The following is an 11635-nucleotide window of genomic DNA, read 5'->3' on the forward strand; positions in this document are numbered from 1 at the left end:
CTGGGAAGATACCACTGTTCCTCAGCAGCTGGGCAACCTCATTGAACTTTGAGGTTTGCACTAGGGGCTCCAGAGGTCCCTTCCAAGATATATTTTTTCCATGAGAGAAGACTGTGACCTGACACAGGAGCCTCTTCTCCCTATCCTTAAGTGAGACAGGGAGCCTGACAAAGGGCATGTGACCCCGTCCCCTTCTTCTCTCACACCTGAGCACGTGCCAGAAGTGTGCCTTTCACTTTGGAGAAAAAATAACACCAATCTGCTCAGCTTGTCTCCTGAGAATCCCATCCAGAAGGAACATTATGCACGATGTTCACTGTTGCTTGCTAATGACCAATATGTTCTTGAAGAGTTAAGTGGCAACCTCAGGTAGAAAGGAAGTTCTGCAGTAAAGATTTTGTCCTGATAAAAGACACAGAGAGGGAGGAATTAGGATATTCTTATTTCTTTCTACACTGCCCTTCCCTTCCCCTCAAGTCATGCTTTGCTACACACTGCTTTCCATTAGCTCTGAACCAAGGGGGATGGAGAGGATACTGCTAGCCAGCATGGAAAATTTCTACGTGACAATTTCAGCATCACCTCCAATACCTATCTACTCACAGTGCCAGGATCCATTCTGGGCTGGATTTTTCCAAAGCACTCCATATTGATTTAGCTCTCCTCTCACCAAAGCCTGTGGCACCTCCATGGATTCCAGTGGGAGCAGAGCAAAGGCTGTGCCAAGCTCTTTTGAAAAATCCCACCATGTGTGTTTAATGAGGAATGTCTCTGGCAGAAAGCTTTGAGTAGAACGAAGCAGATTTTTTTCTTTCACATTAAAAGCTTAATTTCTGCCACTTCTCATCCAGGATATAACTGCCTGAAAGGGTGGTAGGACCTGTTCCAAAATCCCCAGCAGGATATAGACTGTTTCCACCTAAAACTGAACTAGACTTCTCTGTTATCTAAATGGTCCCTGACACTTCTGAGTGGGCACCATTCTCAGGATTCACACATCCCTTCCTGCTGCAGGCAGCCATCCAGCTCAACTCTGGCCACAAGGGCATTCCCCACTTTCTGACCCATCCAATACTCCTGTTCAGGGCCAGTCCTCACTGTAGTCCTGCTTCTGTTTTTCACCTCCAGCACATCCTGTCATTTACTCATTGCCCAAAGCCTCAGCATCCCATGCACCCATTCCTTCCTGTTCATTGGCACTGGACTCCACAAAGTAGTTTTCAGTTTCTAAATACAGACCTGGCATGTGGTGAAACTGATAGCTGCTATCAGGTACTTAGAAAAATCTTCCGTCAGGATAAACTGATTACATCCATCACAGCGATCTCTTTCCTCACAGAAATGGCACCACCACCAAGTCAGTTTTGTATTCTTCCCAAAACTACCCAGAGACATGTGACATGTTCATTTTTCTTCTTTTACCATAGGCAAGATTTTAGCAATGAATGTATTCTTGTCATGCAGCATCACCAAACTGACTGAATAGCAAACATGGAATAAGGAAGTTTCAAAAATAAAACAGGAAAAGGAAATCCTTTGATTTGCACAACAGTGAGCTGAATGAACATGGAATTTTCGTTCACATTTGCTCATACTTAAATGCCCTTTTTTAAAATTCCCTTAAGTTGAAAAGAAAAAAAAAAAAGGAATTACATTAACAATATTATTCATTGCAATGTTAGGTAATTTCAGTGCACTGAAGATAAAGCAGGTAATAGAGAGCTTTTGAGGGTTTCACTATTGAATATAAGCAATACATAGTGCACCCATATATATATATTAGTTTCACATCTGAGAATAGTTCTGGTATTGCGTTATTCCACCAGAAGGCAGCAAGAACTATTTTTAGCCATGCTTGCCCTGACTTCATCCAGTAAAACTGGGTTTATATTTGAAAGTTTGCTAAAAACATTACATCTACCATATACTAGACCTAACAAAACACTTGCAAATGTGTACCACAAGGACGATAGTCTAGGAAAATCTAACACGATAGGTATTTTCCCTGTCTAAACCCATTACGCAAAACCGCTCCAAAAGACTCAGCAGCATACAGGCCTCAAGGGCAAGGACCTTGAGCAAAAGATCCTTGCACATGGTCTACCAGCCTCCAGGGCAGACCAAAAAAACCAATTCGAAACAATTCAAAACTATGAGGAATAGAGTGCTTAGAACTTTTGAAAGCAATCTAGCCATGCTGGAAAAAATTGCTAATTACAAATTTTTTGTACATTTCAAAACAAGTGGTATCTCACTGAACCCTTCCAACTCCCCTGTTGGCCACCCAGAATGGTTACGTCATGAAACATGAATTTATAAGTAAATTTACTTATCTTTAAATGGCAAATAGCAACAGACAAGCCAAACCTTTTTAAACTCTGGGTTCTGGGGTTTAAGTTGCCCTTACATAAAGCATTTTATTGTAGGATCATAAACAGGATGAAGTATCCGCAGCTGGCAAAAGGTATTTATTTTATAATTAATAAATATTAATAAAAGTTAATAGACTTCTCCCATTGCACAACCAGCAGAAGATCTGAATCCACCACCATCTGTTCAAACACTGAACAGAAATATAAGCAAGTATCACAAAGGCCTGGAGAGACAGTAGGAGCGATAAAGCCCTTATAATTTGTTTGGGCTGAAAACCGCAAAAGAGGACTCCAGGGAAGCCTGCCTTTCACGGGTTTTAACAGCAAAGATACTTTTTCTCCTGCCTTTGTCACTAGAGGTCAGCACAGCATCTGAAGTGCCACATTGTTCTCGTTTAAGGAATAAGTCCACAGCCCTTTGAGCAAACAGGGCCTTAAGAAACAGCTCCAAGACAACAAAAATGTGAAGCCTCACAAAAAAGACCCAGAAACAACCGAAAAGCCAGAATCCAAACACCAGAGTAAAAGCATGCTACAAGTTTAAAGGTTCCAACAAAGCAATTAGAGTCTAACAATGGCTATTTAAAACAATAACAACCATTAGCCTAAGGTATAAAAGCTGTCACCTAAAAATCCCAGCTGACTAACATTCTGAGGACTCTTCCTGATGAGTGACAAATAAACTATTTAATCTCCCTGCACAACAAAATTCCTACCCTCGGCTGTGAGCAGCTGGTCTAGCTCATGTAAATCTAACACCTACATACAGGTCAAGGAGATAGGGAAAGCATTAACTGCACTGGAACAAAGCCTAGGAATGCAGGGAAAAAAAACACAGACAGACGCTCATCTTCCCAACACAACAAAACAGATATCCACTGTGTGATCCTTGTCCCTCTGAAGTCAATGGAGAAACCTAGTAATTAGTGAGTCTCACTGTGCACACTGCTATTCCTGTCTCCTGGGGCCTCTCAAAGTCCCGATGACTGTCATCCAGGAGGTGACATGCTATCACAGCACCTGACAGGAACCATGAATGAACAACTCTTCCTCTTCCTTTTAGAAGAGGAGGCTGCGGCATTCAGCTGCTCTCGAGACAGGTGCAAGCAAAAGAGATTTGGCACTGAAGAGATGTCACCTTTAGCCAAATCAGCACACGTGCCTGAAAAAGGGCCCACATTTCAATATGATTTATGGCGTTCAATTCACCACCTCAGCAGAAGAGCCTATGTTTGTCAGGATGACCCAGACTCCAACAGAGAACTGTGGAGCTGTATCCCAAAAAGCCATTTAGCACAGACTGCCAGTGGCAGCAAAATGGCTTGCGCTACAGTGTATTCCATAAACTGACACAACAGTGTTCAGCAAAATTTAAGGTGTCTTCCCTGTTGGCAGTACAGGAAAGCAATACCTTGAAATTCAGAAATGTTTGGTCAGCAAATGGAAGCCCCTTGGAACAGTGGCAATGGAAGCTATAGGAGAATAAATTCACACTAATATACAGCGAAAGTAACTCGGCCAATGAATTATAGTGAGGGGAAACTAGCATAAATGAGAACCTAATTCCATCAGTCTAACAAAAAGCAGATGGATTTTAGCCACTTTAAAATATTTCCTTCCCTAATCTACACCTGGCTACAAAGGAAAAGTAAAATGGTGTGCACCCATCTTCTAGCAACCATGAAAAACTTAACAGAGTCCTGTAGGGAAGTCTTTTTCTTAGAGGTGCATTACCTGTAAAACACATTGTTGCTCTTTTATTAGCACATTATACACAAAGGAGGAAACAATTTCTCCCTGATATATGTTTTCTCGCCTTTTTTTCTTGGAAACTTCAGTTCTAGAAGACACATATTAAAATAAATGTAAGAGTACAATAAATGTAAGAGGAAAGATCAAACATGTAAAGGCTGAAGAGCAGGACTATCAGTGCAGGACTATCATGCCTGAGGTCTTCTAGCCATTATTAATACCTCTGAGTCATAGTGCAAATCAGTAAAAAATGGGCACCCTTTTGTGCCAAGTGCTTTACAAAACAATTTCTCTCAACAGAGGTATAACATGAGAAAATAAGATGGTTACAGGTGGAAAAAGTATACAAGGAAATTATAAGATAATGCTAGTAGTAGTAACAGCAGCTGCCTATCCGATACAAGCAAGGGATGCAGTCGGGAATGGGGACTTCTGACATGGCATCCTGAGCAGCCAGCAGAGAAGTCACTTACTTACAAAGATGGGCAGCACCAGAAGACGAACTTTTGGGAGATAATTTCTGACAGTTCAGGAACCTGCTGAAATTTTCAGTTGCCCCTTTTACCTTCCTGAAACAAAATACCACCTGCAGCAACAGTGTTGACATTTTGTGACAATGGTGTGACAAAGGAGAGGTTTGCAGAAGGCCCATGAGGTAATGCTGCAGTTGTTTATAGCACCTTGCCACAAGTGGGGGAGAAAAACCAAGGGTGCTTGCACGAATATTTTACAAGTGGGAACATAACATAGGATGTAATCATGAGCTGGCTGGAAGCAGATCGGCTCTGCTAGACTAAATTACACACAGGCAGAAGTAGAATGCAAAGAACCTTCAATACAAAGATGTGACTGAAAAGGGAAGAGTAGACAAATAAATTACAAGGAGGAAAAAGATGAAAAGCAGAAACAACCAACAGAATAAGCTTTCAAGATAAAAGTATTACTTCCTGTGAGACCTTTGGCAAGTTAGTCTGTTTCCTCATCAATACCATGGGGATAATGTTTCCTGCTGTCATCACCTCCCTAGAAGATTTAAGCTCCTGGTTGTTTGTACAGAAATCAGTCACAGGGAAGAGATGAGGAAGTACAAAAGGTTTGAGACTTAAGAACCCTAAGGTTTTGTAAATGAAGCTTTAATCTTCACTATTACACTGCCATGCACGTTCTTTGTTTTAAGGTACAGAGAAAAAAATAGACATTGTGTTTTGGTAAGAAAGAAGGCGAAAAACAAATTAGACTTCTATTTGTGGTCTCCCTTCATTACCGCACAACAAATCTAAAACACACACAGATAGTTTATGGCATGAGGGATTACAGACCACAACTGTGCTAACCTCATCAGGCCACAAATATGCAGGGCAGACAACCAGACTTCTACATGTACATTGACTCACAGCTTGAGTCTGACCTGCGGTTTTCCCCGACTTCTTTTTTTAAGATCACAATGAACTGTTCTTTAGCTTGCCCCATAGGCTTTAAGCAGGAGATCTGTTGGTTTATTTCTATGTTTTGACAATTTGCTTCAGTGGCGGGGGGAGGAAAACATACTTTTTTCTATACAGTGAACATAAGCTACAATTAGAAAGGCCCTTAAATGCAGAGCTCCTCAGCTGCTATAAACTGCACATATCCATTAAAACCAATTGGCCAAAATCCCCAGACAGCTTAAATCAGCGTCACTCCACTGCAGTTGATGAAGCAACACCAATTTGTGGAAGCTAGGGATCTGGCCCACAGACTATACTGCAGTCCAAAAAGACCATCTGTGTTTAACAGGATGGGAAATCAAAAGGAAAGTTTGTGTCCTTATAATTTACTCAATACTACTGACACAATGATTTTCCATAGTTTTAAGTCAGGTAGACTAAACAAGAACTATACAAGATAAAAAGTGGTTTGTTGTTTCTTCCTCAGTATAGCTTTACCAGGGAAAGTTATGTAATTTCTTGCAACATATTCCACGAGGCAATGAAACATGAAGACACGAAGGAGACAACTGAAGAGACAAGAGGGACAGGAATAACCATATAAAGAATTCAAACTATTTAATGAATTATAGGCAAGACAAACTAGAGCATGCTGCCCTGGCCATGCTGACTTTATGTCAAACCCATTCCCACTGATGTCAGTGAAAAGAGTAGCATAACACAATGCTGCTCAGCAGCACAAGGGAGGCACAGAATAAAAGCAGAGGAGAAAGCTCGGGTAGTTCAGCTTGTTATTTTGGATGCTATTCTGAAAAGATTCCACATTCAAATGTCATGGGAATTTGGATACTGCTTTTACCATTCTAACTGTGAAAAGCTAGATGCAGATCTAGTAATCAGCACCAAGGGGGAAACCATATCAAAGCATCTAGATTCATGTTTTGAGGCTCACTGGTAAAAATCAAAATTATTTGGGAAAAGCTCCTTTGAGGTGCCTACTAAAAAGCAGTGTTTTTGTCATGCTGCCATGAGAGACCTCAGTCTTAAGTTTTCTGTGGTGAAGAATTCATGTTTCTCTGTACTTGAACAAGCAGACCTTGCATACAGAAACTTGCTGAAAAGTTTACTTACATCCTTAGCACACGTACACATGCATGTGTTTTCAGGGTACAGAGTGTAAATGGACTATGAAGATAAGATGCTTTGAATTCTGGGGACCAAAAACATCCCCACGAATTCTGGGCACAGTGTTACTCTGCATCTGTTCATGCTGCCATTGTTTGTCCTAGAGGCTAATGGATAAGAAATACAAGCAAAAATGGTACTGTAAGGGAAAATACATCTCTTCTGCTTTGGCACAGAAAAATCTAACTTATAACATCTGCTCTCAGCAACCCTTCCTCACCCTGCTCCTAGCTCTCTTCTGGCTCCACCAACTACCTGATTGATCCCCAAAGGAAACTCTGAAGTGGAAAGTCTAAATACCTCTCTCAAGACAGATTCTCTCCTCAAGACTCCAAGAGTAAAGTGGGAGTGAAACAATTTGCACACTGGGTGAGAATTTCTTCCAGTGTGCAAAGTCAGAATGACAGGAGAGAAATCCTGCTTTAACCTTGCTTTCAATTTTTAATGTTTGGAGATGCTTTGAATGACATTGAGAAAACACGTGCATGTCCAAAAGAACAGCTACCAGCAAAATCAGTGTGAGCAGGCTCCTGCAACTGGGCTCTACTGGCACCATGCTGACTGACACAAGACAAGCAGCTATACAAGGCTAAGCCTCTCCAGGGCTCTGGCAGTGCTTGGTGCTAACTGCACCACAACACACAGAGAACATGTGATGCAAATTCAAGTCTGTAACCACTAGCAACTCATCGAGCAGACTGATGATTAAAACTAAACTACATTTAAATAAAGATACGCACAAGTGAAATACTGCTAAGCAGCTTTGCATTGCAGCACTGTTATACTGTGGAGATCAACTTGGCAGAAACAGGGTTAGTTAGGCCTATTCCACAGCTGCCCATAATAATGAATTCAATCAACTTTTATCATTGCCAGTTCTTCAGCCTTGGTCTAAGGTCTGAAAGAGCCAGAAAGACTGAAGCTTATCTTCAGTCATCTTCATGACAGAATTTTCTCAGGTAAAACGTCCTTCAGCTAAGTCAGTATTTGATCCTCTGTTCACTACAGAGGATCTTTGTTAGATTTGTAGTATGGGGTCTGCAAAGATCAACCTCTTCAGAAGAATTTAAACCTACTAATTACCAATATTAACACACATACCAAAAAAACTGTAAATATTGTAACTTTCAGGTCCTTCTATAAATTAAATTACTCATTTTGAGAGGAGTTTTGCTTGGAGTATTCAGTTTTGATTTAACTTTATTTAAAAGTACTTTCAAGGAAAACTTGGGTATTATTATTAATTTCCAAGAATTCAACAACGTCTATTCACTCACCATTTGTACGTTTATTTGTTTTTCACAAATAATTACATTCTTGTCATGAGAAATGGGATCATTGTAAAGTTCTCAACAAGGCAGGTACTTCCCTGAAAATGGTCTTGATTTTTCCATAAAGTGCTGTAGCATTATCTAGTCTACGTAAACCTAACATAGATTTGAAAATTCATACATAAACCACCATACTAGCTAACAGTCATGATCACTGCCTACATAATGTGGCTGAAACAAAAGGTTTAGCATTCTCCAAATTCCTTAAATGCCACAGGGCCTTAACTCTCACCACTTTCAGCAGGATTTGTATATAGATCTTAAACAGAAGAAAAATTACTTGTCCACATAGCAACATCTATCTTTAAAGTCTCTACCTTCCCACTAAAATAATCACCAATCCCACACCATGGATTAACAATGTTCAACAAGCACACTGCTATTCTAACAGAAAACTACCAATGTAAAGACCCACAGAAAGAGCTTTTTTTACAGCAATTTGCCTCATTTGTATAAATTGAAGAAAAGGCATGTACCTCACACAGCAGAGAAAGTAGGAAGAAGAGATGAAAGCTAGGTAAGTACAGTATTCTGCTATCATCTTAATTGGATATAATGTGAAAATGGTTCTTTTTTTTTCTTTTAGCTTGACAGGGCATTGGAAGCTTGGTATGGTTTTTATAAACACTAAGCTGAAAATAATTAAAATTGGAAAGTTTCCGATCAAAGAACTGACCCAAAGCCCATTTATCTCAAATTAATTCATAAACATTATTTGAGGATTTTGACAGAGTTGCTATTCAAGAGCTATAGCTGTACCTCACAGAATACCTGCACAACATTTGGTTTTCCTGCATGTAAATGCACTTAGTTTGCTTAAGTAATTCCAACCTTAGTCTCTGGCCTGAGGCTGCAGACTAAGTTTCACTAAGGAAGAAAGTACTCAGATGAAATGATGATGCACTGACTTTCAACATCATGCTTAAGCATGCAAGATCTGAACTCAAAACACATATTTTGCTATCCCATAGTATGTTGGCCATCTTTGTCCTCTTTTCCAAACCAAAGAACATCTTTGTTCCAACTCTCCAGTCTCAAACAATTTAAAATCTTTAATCGAAATTAAATATTTGAGGGAAGTGATAATTACTCAAGGATAAGGTCAAAAGGCACAGTGCTACTGTGTCTCCTCATTTTTTGGTAAAGTACAAAAGGTGACATCCTAGCATGCTTTTGGACAAGTGTTTTCCTCATGCAGGAGAACTGTGTCTGCAGAGCAATCTTTATCAAATTCTTTTACTTCTATTGCTGGGGGAGGGCAAAAACAGCTAAGATCTTTCCTTTGTTTAAATGCATTTCCTGCCTTACTTACTGCTATAGACTGTGTTGTGCAGGCCTATTTATAGTCCAAAGAAAGGAAAAAGCACCACTGGAGGCAGGAAAACTAAGTTGGGAAAGAATAGAAGGAAGTGTGGCTGCCATTTAGCCAAACAATCTAGAATTAATTGAGCTCAAAAGAGCCCCAGCCTCAGTGAAGCTGCTGGGAGTGAGCAGAGCACAATCCTGTTTCTCTCCCCAGCGCCCTGCCAGGGCTGCTGAATGTGAGAGTCATGTATAGGACACTGCCAGGCAGCAAGTAATCTCAGCATCTCAGCACTTCGAGAAGAACTCTAAAAAAAGGAGTGTGCTGAAAGTTAAATACCTATCAAATTAAGGTAAGTGTCTCCTTCCGGCATTTCTGCTTGCTGTATTCTCCATGTCTTTTCAGATGTGGCCAGACTGGTAAATGAAAACAGAATGAGCTTTGGAGAAGCAAATGTATCTGATTTTTAGATAAAGGTTTGGCAGGATATCTGATTTTTAGGTAAAGAAATCTGATTTCAGTTATAGATTCTTCAGAACTTTTCTTAAACAAAAGGAGCCTTTGCAATATATCCATAAGATTACTTTACTGTTTTCCTCACCTGTGTTGTGTTCACCTTATTATCTGCAATGAAGTACTACAGAAATGTTCATGGTAACTATATGCTCCAAAGAAAAATACTGAAAGCAACTATGCATTAGGTTAAACGCATAGATTTAGAGAAAGGGAGGGAGAAGTATATATAACATACACTTATACAAGATATTCTAATTTAGAATACATAAACATATATATATAATTTATAATGGAAGTTTTGTGAGAATTTAGTCTTATGACCTCATTTGAAGGCAGGAACTTAGCCAAAATTGAAGCACCTGAAAAAACCTAGTTCGAGATTATATTATGGCAGGTAATTTGTGTGTTTGTTTGTATGTCCAAGAAAATATACTATATATAAATGTTGATATATATCATTCATTGTGATCTTGCATTGCGACAGTATGTAGCTGGCATTCTGAGATTTATTCAAAATGGCAGTAGAATGTGAGTGGAAACTTTTAATCTACTTATTTTCAGATGCCATAGACAGAGTTATACTATCATGACTGCATATGTAAAAAAATCCATTTTAAGGTATACCAGTGCACAGACCATATTAATTCAATGAATTAGCATCAACAAGACTGAATTTTAAGAGGGAAAAAGAAAGAGTTGTTTGTGTTTGATTTCTTTGATTTCCAACATGTCTTTTTCTCTCCTAACAAAGGAAATGCTGTTGTGATTTGAAGGCAGGAGGAGAGAAGCTGTAGAATACTAGATTCAGGATTTCATCATGCAATTTTCACCTTCTTTGGTCTATGAGAATAACATTTGTATTAGTCTCACTTGTGTTAACAAGTTACCTCTATGCAGATGCCATTCAGATTATTCATTGTTATTCAGATATTGTTTAGGATTAGTGGCTTATTGTAAAAAGTTACTGGTGAGTTAAAAGGAAGTGTGATGTGTTGTTATCCTACTGTATCCCCGTAGGATGCTATTATGTTTAGAGTCTGTTATTGTGAAGATAGGAAGGCAGGATGTCACCCATGTAGGTGAAAAGCTGTGATAGGACAATTGTAAACAACAGCAGTCAGCTGAAAAAGTGACCCAGGGAGGTGTCAAGCAGCAATCCCAAAGAAGGAGATGTTAGTCAATGCTCCTAGAAAGAACCAAGCTTTTCTTTCTCTGATTTCAAAGTAGCCAATTATTTACAATAATTCTCACTTCCAAGTGATTATAAGCCTGATATAGTGACAATAAAACACCTGTAATAGGAGTAAAAACAAAAGCCTGTACAGATATTTGCAAGATAACAAAAGTTTTTTAGACTGCAATTTGAGTAACTAGGATAGCATGCTCATGTTCAGGTAATATTCCTTGCTTTCAATTTCAGTAACCAATTCCCCTGCGCAAACACAGAGTAGGAAAAAAAAACCAAAACAACAACAACAAAACAAACAAACAAAAAAAAAACCACCAAAAAAAACCCATCCCACCCCCTCCTGAAAAAAAAAAAAAAAATAAAATGTAAGAGTAAACTGTGCAACCACCATTATACTGGATAAGCTTTTGTAAAACTCATATGATGGAGGGAAGGAATAGAGGCAAATCTGCAGATAAACACTCACCCAAGCAAAGAAGCATTGCGATTTCTCCTGTTAGATGAATGCAATCATTTCCATGCAATCATTTCCACGAGATGTCAGTTCCACAGCAACTGCA

At 39.3% G+C, this 11635-nt stretch overlaps 1 long non-coding RNA gene across 1 annotated transcript in view; it reads right to left on the reverse strand.

The window, feature by feature from the left end:
* The window catches only part of LOC136014844 (uncharacterized), a 50220-nt gene extending 38585 nt beyond the window's left edge, over positions 1 to 11635 (reverse strand). The window contains exon 1 of the long non-coding RNA XR_010612898.1: positions 11542 to 11635. This is a non-coding gene — a long non-coding RNA (uncharacterized LOC136014844). The remainder of the gene's footprint in view (positions 1 to 11541) is intronic.

Source organism: Lathamus discolor, chromosome 5, assembly GCF_037157495.1.
Source record: "Lathamus discolor isolate bLatDis1 chromosome 5, bLatDis1.hap1, whole genome shotgun sequence".
NCBI classification, from domain to species: Eukaryota; Metazoa; Chordata; class Aves; order Psittaciformes; family Psittacidae; genus Lathamus; species Lathamus discolor.